This window comes from Tachypleus tridentatus, unplaced genomic scaffold (genome assembly GCF_004210375.1).
Source record: "Tachypleus tridentatus isolate NWPU-2018 unplaced genomic scaffold, ASM421037v1 Hic_cluster_2, whole genome shotgun sequence".
NCBI lineage: Eukaryota > Metazoa > Arthropoda > Merostomata > Xiphosura > Limulidae > Tachypleus > Tachypleus tridentatus.
In genome coordinates this window covers 42,113,813-42,132,866 of record NW_027467782.1, presented here as the reverse complement: position 1 = coordinate 42,132,866, position 19,054 = coordinate 42,113,813, and the positions used below count along the sequence as shown (strand labels likewise).

General features: G+C 35.3%; 1 protein-coding gene across 13 annotated transcripts in view; it reads right to left on the bottom strand.

Annotated features, from left to right (window-relative positions):
• The window catches only part of LOC143243177 (uncharacterized), a 386,181-nt gene that overhangs the window by 355,696 nt on the left and 11,431 nt on the right, over window positions 1-19,054 (bottom strand). Inside the window, exon 4 of one of the 13 annotated variants that reach the window (XR_013024128.1) lies at window positions 14-97. The exons of 7 other annotated variants lie outside the window; for them this stretch is intronic. The gene's annotated coding sequence lies outside the window, so the exon portion shown is untranslated. Of the gene's footprint in view, window positions 1-13; window positions 98-801; window positions 849-6,215; window positions 7,735-13,505; window positions 13,940-19,054 lie in introns of those variants that run through there. 5 more of the 13 variants (XR_013024131.1, XR_013024132.1, XR_013024129.1 and 2 more) reach the window with 5 other exon arrangements.

The following is a 19,054-nucleotide window of genomic DNA, read 5'->3' as shown; positions in this document are numbered from 1 at the left end:
AACTTTAACTTACTTTTTCATATCTATAAGTCTCAGTAACTTTTCACAGTTCCTGGTGGCTGTACTCAATCAGTTTCTTCTGCTCCCTCACTACTAGCTATTTAAAAAGGAGACAAACGTTAATTAAATGATTGATATTTTGAAATTAGGAACAAATTTACACAACTGGTTATCTTTGCTTTGCTCACAACGGATATCGAAGATTCTCATTGTAACTATTTCTTGAACGGCGAAACTTATGAAACCGGTAAAACAAGGAAATAAAAGTCATATATTCCAGTATTTTGGTATTCATATCCACAAGAAAATCATTTCGATATTTTGGATATTACTCCCAGGGACAAGCGGTAAATACACGGACTTACAACGTTAGAAATCTGGTTTCAATACCTCTCACAGACAGAACGCAGAAAGCTATTTGTGTAGTTTTATCTTAACTTTATGGAGAGACAGAAATTTGGTTAAATATATATATTTGTTTCACTAGGATAAGAAAAAAAGAATGGCCAGGATCAAGCCTAAAAGCTTGAATAATACTCAGGAAAGCTCCAAAGAAAAAGGTAAAATATCTCTATTTTTTGATTGTCTAATATTAAAAGTACCAGCAAAATCTTTCAAAATTTGTGAAACGTTTTTCTAAAATATTTATTTTATCATATAGTAGACCCAAGAACAAAACCGCCTCTACCTCCCACTTATCAAATTTACACCAATTGCAAAACTGCAATACAAGCATCGAAAGTATGGAATTAAAAAAACCCAACCTAAGTTCAGTTACTTCTCTTCGCCAGAACAACCACAAAAAAGATTTCTCAAGCAATTTCAATTCAAAATCGGAGAAAAGAAATCTGCAAAGAAAATATTTCATATCAATATATTTATTTCAACACATGAATTTCCACTTTCTAAAACTGAACTACTCGTTCCTTTTCAAGCACTAAACAAAGTCAGATGTCTTAGTAAAAAACTAAACAGTTGTTTTATCTTTACGAAAGCAAACTGAATCTGAGTTTCGTTTCAAACTTTCAAATAATCAACCTACATGCCGCAATAGTGGCAATAATCATATATTTTGTACAAATTGTATACAACTTCCAGTATCATATCCATCAGGATGTGACAATTCAAATAGTAGTCTCAAGCGATTTAACGGAGAACAATCTTTACAGTAACATTTCCCTTTTGACTGCTCGCCCTCCCAGCCGTGGGGGTGTATAATGTGACGGTCAATCCGACTATTCGTTGGTAAAAGAGTAGCCCAAGAGTTGGCGGTGGTGATGACTAGCTGCTTTCCCTCTAGGCTTACACTGCTAAATTAGGGACGGCTAGCACAGATAGCCGTCGAGTAGCTTTGTGCGAAATTCCAAAACAAGCAAACAAACAAAAAACCTTTTGACTGCTACGTCTAAAATATTTAAAGATCCGGTGTAATAGTTTTAGAAGCAAAGCAGCATTATCATCGGTTAACAATAATTTTCAAAACTTAATTATTGAAGTGGAAGAAAAAAAAGTCACATTTAATTTAATTGAAAACTCGATATACACACGGCATATTCATCTGATAAAAGCGACCAATCATGAACAAGTAGTAAATAAACATCTTCAACTCTTTTCTTGTCAGAACAAATAAAGACCTCATGAGCCTAATATTTAAAGCCATAGTTATAGAGAACCACGAGAAAAATCCTGGACATTAGAAAGCTAACACATATCTTATATTCTGTATACGTAATAATGTTTTTACCAAACGAAAGTTAGTTAAAAAGGATCAAAATGTAGAAAGGAAACCATATTTATTACAAGCCAAACACATTGAAGACAAAGGAAAATCTTGTTCATCATCTCGTCGCGATCTAACAGCTAGGTTTCTTTCGTAAGCTTGGAAACAAATCAACATATTTTGGACTGTGTTTTAAATGATAATGAGCTATTGTCACCTCATGATAGAATATAAAATAATCTGACAACTGGAATAGACTACACACAGACAAAATAGGACAAAAATCGAATCTCACATCACAGCCAATCAGTTCTTCAAACTTAGTGGAATCGCTAATTTACAACCAACACCACAATTGGGTAATGAAGGATTAAAAAAGTGAAATCATTTATATTAGTCTTATCCTATAGATGTACGTCTCAACGAACATTTGAATTAAACATCACCCTCACGTGCTGTTTTTGATTATATTGGGCTAAACACGAAAGTTGGGAGTGTGAACACCTTTTGAGTTCTTACACTTTTAACAGTTAGAAACATTCCCGTACCATGTTTAATAAGCGTATTTCAGATTAAAAAAAAATTATTACAAGTCTCGACATATTCTCACAAAGAAATATGTCTCTATTTCATGATTCATTAAATCTGTTCACTTTTTGCTATTTCCAATTATTCCCGGATATTATTGATTCTAATACTTCATGCTTTACACAACATTTTATGCTGTATTTTGTTCTTGTACATACTCTGCTATGACCAAAATTTCAATATTTTTATATCTTCTACATGCTAATGTATACAATATTTTAGATCACGTTTTGTTTCTCCATTACAGTATCTCCCACGTAGAAAGTCATATTTATAAATATGACAAGCCGTTTGGTTTGTTTATATCTGTAGTTTCTAAACAGTATATTTTCGTTTTCAGTTGCAGGATAGCGTACGAGTAAAGTGTACAGTTACAAGGTATTTTGTGACCAGGCTCAAATGGCTGGCATGTTAAAAACGATATCTGGAATTCATCACTACTCATATGACCTTTATATTCTTTTTATGATTTAGTTATATTTGTCTATTATATTTCACAATACATTCCTGTAGGATTCGACGTATATATTTTGTTCCTTTATTAGTAGTTATTTAGGGTTAAAGAATACGACATTTATATTATTTCAAGCTTTAATATCATTTTCCATTTATTAAAGTGGCTGGTAACTTCATAACAAATTTCTTGTATGAAATGGTTTGTTTGTTTGTTTCTGTTTTTAATTTCGCGCAAAGCTACACAGGAGCTATCTGCGCTGCCATCCCTAATTTAGTAGTGTAAGACTAGAAGAGAGCATGAAATGGTATGCCGGTAGAATGGATTTGGTTGTTATAATGTATTGTATGGTTTTGAACGTTAATACAAGCCCTATTATATAAGTTTGGCTAAACCTTTAGGTAGTACTACATTTTCTAAGTAGTGCAATTCAGTTCTAAATCTTCTTTGTGAGTTCAGTGATTGTAGGATTCTCTATCTAAAACCAAAAAATAATCGTTCTATTCATAACTTACATACATGTATTTAAATATCTGTGTGCGTATAACATGGAATAATTCGTAAATATACTAGTTAAAATTTCCTTAGAAGTCAAATTGTTAATGAAACAGCTTTATATAATTTTCTCTTCAGGTTTAAAATCAGACAAAAACCAATCACAATGTTACTGAAAAAAAAATGCCTTTGTCAGGATACCACATTTTTTCCTAGGGTAATCAGTGACACCCCCTGTGAGATCCAAGAAAAATCAGTTCCTCCTGTGGTTGTGACAAAAGGGACGCTTAACATTACATTTTGTAATGCCGTGATATTAGTAAAACGTGTACATGCCATGAATCACGAGAATAATTATAGAATCTGTTGGATACAAAACAGAATGAGATACCAACTTGAAAACAAGAAATAAAAACATTTTTTTACCTTCATTTTATTCTTATATGCTCTTGAAACAAAACACGTTAGAAGACTCTTCACCAAACATCTAATTTATTAATATATTTCGTGAGTGCAAATCTAACTAAATATGAAGGGATGATGTGTTCAGTTGATTAATTTCAGTTTGATTCATTAAAGGGAAAACAAAATTATTGAGACAAATATAATGAGATGATCCCTCAGAAAATAATGTAACAGTTAAATTAAAATTACAATAACAAACAGTTTGAACTGATAAAGATGCCATAACAAAGAACGAGGTTCATCATGGCCAGGTGGGTTAAGGCATTCGACTCGTAATCTGTGGGTTATGGGATCGAATCCCTGTCGCACCAAACATGCTCGCCCTTTCAACTGTGGGGACGCTATAATGTGAGGTTCAATCCCATTATTCGTTGATAAAAGAGTAGCCCAAAAGTTGGCGGTGGGTGGTGATGACTAGCTGTTTTCCATCTAGTCTTACACTGCTAAATTAGGGACGGCTAGCAAAGATAGCCCTTGTGTACCTTTGTACGAACTTAAAAAAAAGGAAGGACGATACAATGTAGTGATTAAAGTCATAGTGAACCTCCTGTAGAAGCTGCTGTTATTGTGTTTTGAATTTAATTATTTAATCTAGTAGATTCCTAGATATCAAAGCAAAACTAGTTTAGATGTTATTTAATTTTGCAGAAATCAGCATTTTTTATCTTAACTTAGGTGAATCTGGGGCAAACAATAATACAAGCTGTAATAAACAAGAAGAATCAGTTCCTTCAGGGATTATCAAACCCAAAAGGTATGTATTCTCAAGTAAATCCTGACTTTTAGCTAAGTGGTTACCAGGACGCTCTGCTCACAATACCCGGAAAGCTGTTTTGAGCTCCTATCACACCAAACACATTCAACCTATTTAGTCGAAAGTGAAAATTAAAATATGACGGTCAATTTCATTATTCGTTGATCTAAGAGTAACCCAATAGTTGACAGTGTAAGGTGTTGACTTGGTGTCTTTCCTTTAGACTACAATTGCTGAAAAGATGGTTGGTGTATACAGCCTACGTGTTGTTTCGCGCAAAATTTAAATGAAACCAAATCAAATAGACTAAGTATGGAAAAAAAATTAAAATTATAAAAATATTTTAAAATAGTTTCTTATCAAATATGTAACAGTTCATGTATATTGTTGTTCTTAGTTGTTTTTATCTCACCATAATGAACTTATGTTTTGATAAGAATGTGTACTATTGATGATTATAATCTGTTATCAAGCAGAAAAACTGTTAACTTGACATTCAATGAAAAGTATGTAATCCAATGATATAATTAGGTTTCATAGTTACTTACATAACCTATGTATTTCTTCAATACATTGCACCTTTGCTGCTTGGCTAAAACTAGTTAAACGCTACCTGTCATAACATCTTTGCCGTCAACATCTTGTAGAGTCGTTTTCACTTATAATTTGTTTTGGGACCTTAATTCTTGTATTTTTGATTCAAGCAGACAAATTTGGTAACATATGTTTTATGTGACCCTGAAATAACCATAATTCGTTATCTATTCCACCATATAAATATTCAAGCACGTTTAATAATCATTTGACGAACCTCAACTACTGTTTTTCTCTATACACAATTGCAACCATTTTTCATTATAAGTAGTTTTAGTGTGGGTATTATAGTAACTTGTGAATGAGAGTAGAGAAGAATATGTTAACTCCATTACATCTGCAATATCCACTATTATCGAGAACCTCTGTATAATACCAGGACTCCACAGTTTGACTCATACACGACAGATCTAGTAGTTATTGAAATACTGTTCATACTGTTATATTGTCTGAACAATAATTGTTTTAGTGTGGATCGTGATATTTACCAATTTTATCTAAGTTGTTAACCATTAACATTAAGGTACTGATTTATCAATATAACACAAATCATTTAAATAAATATTGATCTTCTCTCATACAAGTCACTTTTGTGTAAATATACTATGACAAATTAATTATTTGTAAGTATTGCTTCTATTCCAGTGGCTTTGCCCTGAAGAAAATATCACTTAAAAAGAGGATTCAGGACGGCCTTAAAAGGGTGTTTAGTCGTAAAGATGATTAATATATGTCGTGAGTGCAAATCTAGTTTGTTTGTTTGCTTTTTTGAATTTCGCACAAAGCTACTCGAGGGCTATCTGTGCTAGTCGTTCCTAATTTAGCAGTGTAAGACTAGAGGGAAGACAGCTAGTCATCACTACCCACCGCCAACTCTTGGGCTACTCTTTTACTTACGAATAGTGGGATTGACTTTCACATTATGACGCCCCAATGGTTACTTTACAGACAACACATCATTTGGGAAGAACAACCAAGACCAAACACGACTAAATTTAAAAATGCAGTTCACCGTATTTTAAAGAGCTTGAAATTTTGGAAAACATAAGAAGTTTTTTATATTTTTTCAATTTGAATTAAACTTAAGAGTTACCAGTTTCAAATTTACGTGTACTATTATTACTAGAATTAAGAGTTTTTGCTGATGTCATTTGAGAACAGTACAATTTCCATGACTGCTTCCTTGAAGTTCATAGCTCTATGTTAAACATTGATATTGATGTTAAAATTACTAATTGAATAAACGTTTAAAGAAATAAAATAATGAAAAATTTATGTAATTTAAATAAAAAAACAGTTTCGTAATTCTGCTATTCCTTATTCTATGTAGATGTAAAGTCTTTTTTGTGTCTGTAGCTCAAAAAAAAGATTATTTTGAAAAGACACTCGCGTGTGTGTTTTTCTTGTAGCAAAGCCACATCGAGCTATCTCCTGTTGCCATCGAGGGGAATCGAGCACCTTATTTTAGTGTTGTAAATCTATTGACCTACTGCTGTCCCAGTTGGAGATTACTGTTAAATTTCCGAATAAAAGATTCTTCGAAAGTTTTTTCCTGAAAGTGTTATGTATAAACAAATATTCAAAGAGCAATAAACAAGATGAAGAACCTACATTACGATATCTTACACAAGCGATTTATATTAATTCATTCTAATTTTTTTAAAAAATGCATATTTTGTACATATTAGAAGATCGAATTTTCGAGATACAATATGTCGCTGAACACGATTTGTATCTTCAGCTATGGGGGTAATTTTAGAGTGGAATCAATCCTTTTATTTGATTTAGAGTAGACAGGTGAAGACTGATTTCATTCCTTTTGGTCAGCAGCTCTAAATTAGATATGAATATATCTGAACCTTAACAGTCTCTGACACCAGAATCATCAAGGAAGATACACGTAAGAAGGAATTTCAAAGAAAATCGTGACAAAAACATAAGGCTTATTCACTTCATTTAAAGTTGGAATAACACGATTTGGCGTGAACTAGCGTGTATTTTAGTATGGTTTATATTTCGTTTTAATGATTATATTACACAAATGACGGGTAAAGGGAAACAGTATTTGAACATTTCGAAACTTACAACTGTTCTCATCCTCTCATCACTGACTGACCATTCAGAAAAGACTTTGAGAAAAATTTATTGCAATCTAGAATATTTGTCAAAATAATTAAAGTTAACAACGCTAAAATCAGAGGTTCGATTCCCCCGGTGGGCTCAGCAGATAGCCTAATGTGGCTCTGAAAACACACACAATTCGCACAAGTAAAGATAAATTACCTCTGATGACCAAACAGTGTGCTTTAGTGGAAAGTTTACTGTGAGATCTCACGTGGTGTCCTTTAAACGTCAAATTACCAAGCTTCTTATGTATATGATTCACAACAGATGAGACCTATATATTTCAACTTATTCACTATTTCCTATTTTTGTCTGTTACACCAGAAATGTAGGATAAAATGACTCATTCTCTAGTGTTAAACGCTTAGAAAATTGAAGCAACAATTAGTGGGTGTAATTTCAACACTTTATATATATATATATATATATTATTTCTTGTGTCTTGTGTGCTTTGGACCGTATAATCAGTGAAGTGATGATTGAGAAAAAAGTTGTTGGATATATTACTTTAAAAAGCCAATGTGGACTTCACCGGAACATCTAAGGATTATAAGAAGAAAACATTGGTATTCAGAATCACTTAAAAGATTAATGAAATAAAAATTCATATTCTTTTCACGAAATGCGTCGAGATAATAGTAGCAAGTAGAAATTTACAGAAATGGTTTACCTTCCTTGAGAAGAATACTTTGAACGACGTTTGGTTCCATTACTATGTATTTTCATCAGATTGAGATCTATTGTAATTTGTCGTTGACATCCTTGATTAGTAGTTTAATGTGGCTTTTAAAGATGCAACAGCAGCATTAGATTATCGTTCTTAATCATAATATTTAGAAAAACCAAAAAAAAAAGAAAAACGAAAACCTTCACAGCACATTTTAGTGGGGTGTGGACTAATAGACAAGGGTGGGTAAAATGTTTTGAGCAAACTTAGCATGGGCCGAAAAGTGGTCATAAGGTCGTTCAGCTCATCAGTCGGGTTATTTCAGGGGTTCAAGCCACAACAGCTTTGTTCGGGAACTGAGTTTATGTTCGACAACAGACATTTTTTTTCTCAAACAATATGTTCGAAAACCGAATAGTTCAGGAAGGATGTCAGTCATTCAAGAGCCGAGATACCACTGTATTTGACTTCATTTTATATGTCATTATTCCATATTTTAAGTAAGTTATGGATTCCACATGAACAAAATTCCTTGAATTTGGACTCAAAAAACAATCTTGAGTCAGTTTTGAGTTCCTCGTTTTACAAACCTTTCTTCATCTTAGCAATGCTGTGAGGATCTTAAAATATGATAATCAGACGGAGCAGTATCTAGTGAACAAGATCGATGAGGCACAACTTCCCATTTTAAGGTCTGAAGTTTTTCTTGGGTCATTTATGAAGTGTGTAGGATTCAAAACACAATCTTAAGTCGTGAAAAATCATTAGTCTTCTATATTGATTAATGCAGTTCTTTTCCTTATCAGTGCTTGGCGTTAGCACTCCAACTAATGACAATATCTTTCAGCTGTGATTTGGATAAAAAAATTTGTGATAAACTGCACTTCCCAGATCTCACCAAACACAAGGCAAAACTTTTTTTTTTTTGGATATAAGCCATTCTTCGGTGTTGGTACAGGTGTGTAACAGAGATTCAACAATTGTCTCTTACGTTGAGTATGCTCATAACAAAAAAGACACTTCTCGTTGCCACTAACAATTCTTTCCAGAATTGGTTCATGAGCATTTCTTGTTTTCAAAGATTAACAAATAGTGACTCTCTCAACATGTTAATTATCCGAAAACTAGTGTCCAAGTTTTGAAACTTTTACAATTTCGTAGATGTAGGTAATGATTGTTACACGGAGCTGTTGAGCCATTTCTCACATAACCAACTTTGGATTGCTTCAAATATTAAAATATTGACATTGAGAAAAGGCAATAATTTGCAAGTTCTTTTCCTCAAACCGAATGACAACTTTTTGCATAAAAACGTTATTTACTTTCCTACCTAATATTCTCTGTGATAATTCTTTGTATCATTAAAGTTTTGTGCTCTGGTAGTCATCACTACGGTCACAATTTTCGTGTGCGCAGTATCCCTAATGTGTTTCTTTAAGTATTTGTTATACATGCACATATGTATATAATTGAATCGAAAAATTGATATTTCACATTATGTATTTTATTCCAAACAACAACTTTATTTCTTTATTTTAATTTTACTGCACTTCTTATTCTCACCCCTCCGTGTGGACTCCTGTACGTTGTGAGGAGACCTCCCAGGGAAGGTTCTGTTCTTTCAGATTACCTCTTCTGGGATCAAAACATCCACCCACGTGTTTACCGTGTGTGGTGACCCGTGAATAGGAGGAGAAGATCCTGTTGGTTGGGGGTCCAACCACAACACACCACTTTGACCTTGAATTCCTATAGACAGGCAGCCTTGAGGTGGCCCCCCTTGGATCAATTAGCTGGTACACTTGGGCTATGGTCAACCAGGTACCAGTGTTGAAAGTTCTCAACAGGTGTTGTGGACTTCGTGTCTGATGCAGGTGTTTGGGTGTAGTGCTCACGAAACCCTGTCGTTGCTGCAGTGTCCTTGCTTGACATTGTAGTGCGTTTCCTCATAGGGCTCTATGGTGGGTGGGGTCAGAGGGCACCAAAATTTTCTTTTCTCTTATGGATCCTCCAAACAAACATTTAAATAAAATAGTGAAAAAACAGTCAATAGGAAAACAATCACGTCTTGAAGATTCTGATCAGCAATCTTCAACGTCTGTACCACCAGTTGTACCTCATTTTCTTATCCTACATTCTCTTTCAGAGAAACCTTGAGGGCAAATGTCCTCCTTTTTATTCAGAAGGGACTGTAGGGACTTGCTAGCTCTCCAAAGTCAGAAAAGAAGCTGTGATCTGGAGACATATCAGTGGAAACATCCAACAGTTATTGTTGAGAGGGATTTGAATAACATCCCCAAGTCAGAGATTTTAGCTGGGTTCTCCACTCGAGTTTCTGCAGTGAGGCGTTTCTCCACTCACAAAGATGGAGTTACATTACCGTACAATATCCTCATTTTGACATTTACATCACCACGTGCACCTGCCACCATCAAGGCAGGTTATCTTAACTGCAGGGAACGGCCGTACATTACAAACCCTCTCTGATGTTTCCAGTGTCAGAGGTTCAGTCACTTAAAGACGTCACGTCATAGTTGCCTGACATACGCCACTCGACACACCCTTCAAGGCCGTTGCCATCTGTGTTTCCTTGGGTCGTACTATCACTGTTTGTTTTCTCTACCTGTCGCATGGGTCCCTCGAATCAAACTACCTCTTCTCGCCCACACAGCGTCGGTTCCGACAACAGAGCTCCACCATGGACCACCTGATTTTACTTGAAACGTCAATCAGAGAAGCTTTTCTCAAACGACATCTTGCATCAATACTCTTTGACATTGAAAAGGCTTATGATACAACATGGAGGTATGAAATTTTGTGAGACCTCCATATATATGGGTGATGTGGTAATTTGCCCATTTTTATTAAAACTTTTTAATAGACAGGATATTCCAAGTTCCTGTGGGTTCGAAACTTTCCTGTTCTTTTCTGCAGGAACTTGGAGTCCCTCCGAGCTGTGTTTTGAGTGTCACACTTTTCAGTGTAAAGATTAATGCCATCACTGAACAACTCCCTCTTACTGTTGCAAACAGGCTCAATGTCGATGACTTTCATGTCAGTCATCGAACATGAGGTATACTGAGCGGGAGCTAGACTGTTATAAAAACAAAGTAATTTTTCATATTTTACTTGGGTGCTTCACACACTTCTTTGTTTGTATACCCCCTCACTCTAGAGTATGTAGGACAATTTTTTGGTCTGCATTTTAAGTTTATCCTACTGCTGGTTATGCAGATTACTACTGCCAACTATACAGTTAAAATATTTAATGAAGATCACAACACTTTTTTAAATTCTATGTAAAATATAAAAATCAGATTACATTTGTGAAATTGCCTACTTTTAAGTAGAGGAAATTGATAAAGACAATGAATTTCATGGTATCATTAGTTTTTCCACAGTGTATAATTGTTTACAAGTAACTTCTCTTAGGAATTAAAACCAACAATCCTATCACACACGTAAATGGAAGAATTCAATGAAAGTATTTATATTTAAAAGAGTATCTTAAATGTATGTTCTATTTATCCTGTATATTTTCATACATGTCCACTACAAATGTTTGGTACCTTCATTATTTTGTGCCACTTACATTTTTGACAAGCAAGTACATCTGCATACCTAATCTTTTATAATAGAAAAACATATTTCAAGGGACATAATACTTTAGGTATAAACATTTCAAATGTAAAATATTTTTTGAAAACAAATATCAGTATCATGAGAAAGAGTAAGAAAAAGAAAAAATCATTTGTCTTAGAAATCTTATATACAACAACATGCACACTATATTTCATCAGAAACACTATTTAACATAAGTATAGAAGGAATGAAATTACTGCTTTTTAGAAACTTAAATTAGGTTCATGCTGAAGGAACTCCAAACAAACCTTCTAATTAACAGATGCTTTACAACCAATAGCAATTCAAATTGGCTTGAAATAAAAGTTTCCACTTTTATACTTGTATACTTATAGTGAGTATAATTATCTTGATACTGTAAGTCCTAAAACCAAATCAAATTCCTAAAACAAGAATTGTTGAACCCTTTACAAGTGAAATATATTTATCTGTAACTTGGTAATCACATTCAATATTTATTTTCCTTAAACTTTTGTCCAGAGTGAAACTTAGTTTGTGCAAACTATAATGACAAGAAATGTTATAATATTTTTAACTTATTCTGGGATAGTTCAATAGTCAAGAGACAGGGTTAAAATCTCCCTTATGTAAAAATGTTTTTCATATAGCTACTTACCTCTGCACCACTAAGAGCCATTCACTTACATACAATTACCACATGCCATCAACCTTGAACAAGCTCCAACGTGCATTATAACAGCTTATGACAATCACACTGCTGTAGCCCTCAACCAATGGGAAGGTCACACAATCTCTATATAAGCACAAGTTTTCTCTTGATAAGGCAAAGAAAATTAACTGGAAGTCAGAAAGATCAGGAAAGAATTGTCTGTTTTATTTGTTTTGTTTTTATAAGAGTTCAGAATTGGCAATGTCAATCATATTCCCAGAAAACTTTCATTTCAACACTGGCCTCTTAGAAGGAGGAGATGGGTTTAATATTTTCCATTCTCTTGTGTTCAATACAGATTTTTTTAAGTAATACCTGTGAGGTAAAGACAGCAACTTGGTGGTTTCCCATGGCACCAGGAATGAGAAGTGTAAGATGTTGTTCTTCATGTAACATTGTATCAGATGACTGTCACCTTCTTCCCTTCACTTTATTTTTTCTTATCAATGAGAAATTTTCAATGTGTTGAAATGTGTACATTAATCAAGGTACCATAATACGTATATAAACCACATGAAAATGACTGGAAAATAAAACAAACAAAAGTTATCACACCAGATCTTCTGGGTATACAGGAGAATAAAAATTGGTGGGAGACAAAATCCAGAGAAAAGGAAACTGCATAATTATATAAGTTATGGAAGACGAATGTGTTACTTTTAGTTCACATACCAGTCTGTGAGATCGCCAAAGACAAACAACAAAAAGAGGCTGTGCTGTGTTGAAACTGGCAGGAGATGCAAAAATGTCTATGGTCTGACTCACCCAAAGAAGAATATGCAAGATGGATCAGTTGGTGATCATAAACAGTTAAAGCAGAAAAGGATAAATTAGAGAGTTCTCTAATGAAAAAAGTGATTCAGAGATGATAAAGAAATGACAGGAAAAGAACTGATTGATTGATTTAGTGTTTTATGGCACAAAGCAGCGAGGCTATCTGCACCAAACATCCAGTAAAAAAGGTAAAAAAAAATTAAATGTAGCAAAATACATAAAAGGAAGTGATGGTGAAACAAAACATCATTGAAAAACAGAAAAAGCATAAAACCAATGTTGACACCTAGTCAACAATGTTAAGAGAGAGAGCAGAGTAAAAGAAGTTGTAAAGGACTTTCTCTAGCAAAATGGTAATGATCATAACCCACCAGGAAGACTAACAGGTAAGTACAAGAACCACCGTCAGTCACCTGAAGTTGGCCTTTTCAGTCCTGGTTCCGGGTTATGTGTCATAACAGCTATAAACAAAATGTAAAATAATAGAAGTTTTAAAAGACATATAGCAAAATCAAAGTAATGAGTAGCCAAATGTCCAGTAAAAAAGGTAAAAGGAAAGTAAATGGAGTAAAATTCGTAAAAGAAAACAAAGGTAAAAACAAAACAGCAATTAAAAACAGATACTTGCATAAAACCAATGTTGACATCCAGTCTATAAAGTTGTAAAGGATTTTCTGTAGCACAATGGTAATGATCATAACCTGCCAGGAAGACGAACAGGCAAGTATAAGAACCACCGTCAGTCACCTGCTGAAGTTGGTCTTTCCAGTCCTGGTTCTGGGTTATGTGTCATTAAGGCCAGTACTAAAAGGTAAAGTAATAAAAGTGTTAAATGACATGCAGCAAAAGTGTAATAACACCTCACCAGAACGACTAACGGGTAGTTCAAACAGCAGCATTAGTCACCTGAAGTTGGTCTTTCCAGTCTTGGTGTTGAGTTATATAATGTTCTGGCCATTTTACAATGTCAAATGGAACTTGAGAGAATGAAACTGTAAAAAGGGAACCACAATTAAAAAGGTGAAATGAATAAATATCCAACACTTAAATGAGATTAAAAGATTAATGGTCATTAAAAACTAAAACTTTATCAAGGTGGACAGTGTCACCATCATCAATAACACTGTCCAATGTTACAGATAAACCCTGGGAAAAAACATGTTTAAAATAATGCCGTCGTTGAGAATCGTAACAGCAGCTGCTGTATAATACAGCCAGTTACCGCTGCCACACAGTCGTCTATTGATGGCTGATTTACGATGGCAGGATCAAGTTCTGCGAGAGCAGTGAAAGTGGACCAGTCTGCCTGATCCAGCTTCCACCGGGGCACGTGGGTAGGGTGGCATCGACCACGACCAGTTTCTCACAAAAGTATAGAAAAATGGTCACTGCCTAGTGGATTATTGTCAACCCTCCATGAAAAATGGGAGAATAATGAAGGGGAGCAAACTGAGAGATCAATAGTGGTAAAGGACTGACTAGGTGAATGAAAATAAGTGGAAGAACCAGTATTGAAAAGAGAAAGATTGTGATCAGAGAGCATACGCTCTACAGAGCAACCCCTCCTATCAATATCAGCACTTCCCTAGAGGGGATGATGTCCATTAAAGTCCTCCAGGATCAGAAATGGAGACGGTAACTGTTCAACGAGAGCATCAAGGTCTGATTGATCATATGTCTCACCAAGGGACAGGTAGAGAGAACAAACAGTGATGGTATGACCCAAGGAAACACAGATGGCTACGGCCTCCAAGGGTGTGTTGAGTGACAAAGACAGGGTGGGCAGATGCTGATCAACCAATAGTGCCACCCCTCCATGCACTCGTCCATCACACAGCCTGCCATTTCTGTACAGAGAAAACTGCCGAATGGTGACTGTATCAGCAGGTTTGAGAAATGTTTCTTGTAAGGAAAGACAAACAGGATGGTAGGAAGCAATTAGTGTTTTGATAACATCCAGATTTGAACGTAAACCTCGACATTTCCATTGTATCAAGGTGACCATTTTTAATGAGGGGTAGGTGAAGTGGCTGGACAACCCTTCTGTTTACAACCACGTCTTTTTTCCTCACTATCCTTAGTCAGAGGAGGTCTATCAACCTCTGTGAATCCTGCCCTGAGTCGAGTGGGCAGGTCTTTGTTATTGGAAGGGGATTCCAGTGACTGAGGACGCGAACGAATGATTGTTTTGCCTCTTGGGGTGGGAGAAAAGATGTATCAGAAGAAACGCCTGTATTTGAAACTGAAGGATGTGGATCTTTAGGTTTGTTGGAATATGTGGGCAGAACAGAGACAGAGATGGGCGTGGAAGTCGATTCATCAACCTATTTAACCATGGAGGTCAAAAGGATTTTCATTGGTTTTGAAAACGATTCTCTTAGAGGCACAGAGAGATCTGTCTGCACTCCCACTGTAGTTGTGGAATGAAGTGCAGCAGCATATGTTTGAGATAAAGTGGTGGGCAGCACTTCCGAGCCTCAGGATAACTAATGTTATGTGTCGTTTTCAAACGCTGCACCCATTTTTCCTCCAACCATTTTGGGCAAGAACAAAAGTAGGAAGGGTAAGAACCACTGCAGTTGACGCAATGTGGGACCATGTCACAGTCATAGGCATCGTGGTTCTTGCCACCACAACGAGCACATGTCAGGGAACCACGACATGATGTCTTTGAGTGGCGAATCTCTGATATTGGAAACATTGAAGAGGGTTTGGAATGTATGGCCGTACCCTGCATATGAGATAACCTGCCTTGATGGTGGCAGGTGCACGTGATGATGTAAATGTCAAAACGAGGGTATTTGTTGGCAGTGTAACTCCATCTTTGCGAGTGGAGATGCGCCTCACTGCAGAAACTCCTTGAGTGGAGAGACCAGCGAGAATCTCTGATTTAAGGATGTTCTTCAAATCCCTCTCAACAATAACTCCTTGTGATGAATTCAAGGTAGCATGAGGGGTAACCTCAATAGGTACATCCCCAATTGCCTTTGAATTCAAGAGGAGTTCTCTGTGTTGGGATGTGAATGTTTCAACCAATATGTCTCCAGATCGAATCTTCTTTACTGACTTTGGAGAGCCAGCAAGTCCCTCTTGTCCCTTCTGAATTAAAAAGGGGGACAATTGCCCTAAAGGTATTTCCAAAAGAGAATGTAATATAAGAATATGAGGTACGTGTGTTACAGATGTTGAAGATCGCTGTTCAGAGTCTTCAAGACATGGTCACTTACCTATTGACTGTTTTTTCACTATTTTATTTAAATTTTTTGAAGGAGGATCCATAGGAAAAAAGAAAAATTTCGGAACCCACTGACACCACCCACCACGGAGCCCTATGAGGGGACGCACTACAAAGTCATGCAAGGACACTGCAGCAACGACAGGGATTTGTAAGCACTAAACCCAAACACCAGCATCAGGCACAATGCCCACAACACCCGTTGAGAACTTCCAACACTGGTACTTGGTTGACTCAAGCCCAAGTGGACCAGCTGATTGACCCAAGGGGTCACCCAAAGGCTGCCCGTCTACAGGAATTAAAGGTCAAACTGGTGTATTAGGGTTGTACCCCTCAACAACCAAGATCCAGTCCTCCCCTTCACGGGTCACCACACACAACAAACATGTTGGTGGATATTTACATCCCAGAGAAGGTAACCAGACAGAACAGACCTTCCTTGGGAGGTCCCCTCACCACGTACAGGAATCCACACCGAGGGAACAGTATAAGAAACCAACTTTATGGGGACAACAAAAAGACTAGAATAAAAATCCAGAGTAGAGTGGGAGACAGATTCTATAATTCCTTCTGTTAATAACGAAGATATAGATGATCAGTGAGAAGTGGATAGCAAATAGAATAAGAAATGTAAAGTATGAAAAAAGAAGATTGAAATTATGAGGTAGGACATACAAAGCCCCAGGTTGTTAGAGAAGAAAGAAAACTGGGAGATGAAGTGAGAGAGGAAGGCACTGACAGGAGCAAAGCCTGGGACTGGTTCCAAAGAAAAATAACCTCTGAACTCTAAACCCTGGATTCCAAAGGGTTGGGAGCAATCTCAAAGGGCAGAACTATAAAAAACAATAGACAAGACAAAGCACCTAGATATAAGATGGAGGGATATGAACACCAAACTAAGGAAATACCAAAAACAAATAAATCAGAACAAAGAGAGAAGGGGAAAAGTAAAACTAAAGTAACAAACTGATTTTAAACCATCTGTAAACTAGGGAACAGAAGTATGGTTCAAAATATGTTTGGCAATGAAAACAGTACAAGCAATTGGAAGTATCAACCTTCCTCAGATGACTCAGAGAAAGGTAACAGGCAGAGGTGGTAATAAAACATCGTGTGGTGGGCTGATCAGTGGAGACAGCAACACCAATCTGACATACTGAACTCAGTCAGCTACAGCTAAATATGAAGACCAAAAAAAAGAATAGCAGACTGTATATTCCCAAAAAGTAGAGCCAGTGGAACCCAGTGTACAGACTCTGAACTGGAGAAGTGTGGAAAGACCCTGTTCAGGGCTGAAGTATCAGATGGTGAATAGCATACAGCATGTTCAAGGCCAAGGTCCTGGGAGAAACTTAGATAAAGATGTTCAGTGCCCTTATACACTTCATATTTCAGTCGGTTGGATAAGTTTTACTACTGTGTATATTTCACAGTTATATTTATATATAATATAACTATTATATAGGGTCAGAAAGACATTGTGAAGTAAAAGCAGCCAAATTGGAAATGTTTAGAAAACCGAGGCTGTGCTAAAATAAAAATTGTAATTGCATTTTCACAATCTGCAATTATTATGTACTTCCAACATTTGTTTCACTACTTTCATTACAGTTGGTGTTATGGTATAGAAGATAAGAGAGCAAGTTTAAAGTTCTATGAAAAATAAAAAAAATGATATTTCGAAGGCATAATGAGTAATGTAAATTAAACATAAAAACCATTAGGTGAACACAAGTAATTTTATTCTTAGCATAAAAAATCACACTTTACACAGAATTACTTGACAGAGAATTCATAAATTAATGGATAAATGTTTTATGAAAGCAATTTACTTGAAATATAATTTCAGTTTACAAAAGGATTGTAACATTTAGATAAACATTTGCCAAAACTCATGATGATACACTTTGTATATTTAAAATATTTCAGTAGTTTATGTAGTTTCATGTTTATATGGAGATTACAGAACTGGTCAGAATGACCAAGCACATATACAGGTTTAATAAACTACTCTTGATAGGAAAACTACTCTTGATAGGATGCTGTAGAAAATTACTTTTTCTAAATTTACTTGCTGCAGTTAATTTTAAAACATGAGTGAGGAATAAAATCAGGAGAATGTTTATAATACATAATATATAGTTTGTTTTCAATGGCCCAAAACTAATATTTTGTTAAAATACAGTTTACTACTAATTATTTGGTATTGGATACTTTTGTATTAAGGTGGTTAATTACCTCAGACACATTTCAGTTACATTCTTAACCATACTGTTGCCAAGTTTTTCTACATTTTTATATAAAATCATATTTCTTTATTGAAGAAATTATAATAAATAAATTTTATTACCTTAAAATCCTTTTCTATGGGTAAAGATTAAGTACAGAAAATCTTAATGGTTTACATAAAAAACATAATTAAAGAAAAAGTTATTAATTCAAATTCTGTTAAACATTCATGAAACAAAAAGTAACTTCTGAATAACAAGGTGACAAGTGCCTCTAGGATCAAACTACTTCATGAGAAAGATAATCAATATATCTTGTTCTGATCCACCAAATACTTATGAAGTAGTGTACAACTTTGGTCTTCATACACAAGAAGGAATAGTGATGTATAAAGGACTGTTCAGAGTGATGCAACTTAAACTGATTATCAAGAAAAAAAGAGGAAGTTATCTTTCTATTCAAGTCACTAGTTGGTCCTCGATAGTCTTCACTTGAAATATTGTGTGAGCTTTGTCTGAGTAATGACACTGATTTGTTGTAAATTGTTCACACCATAGCTACTAAAATTACTCCAGGGATGGAAAGGTTATATTAAGATCTCTTTAGAAAAGAGCAACAGGCAAGGTTTTCAGTATGTTTAAGT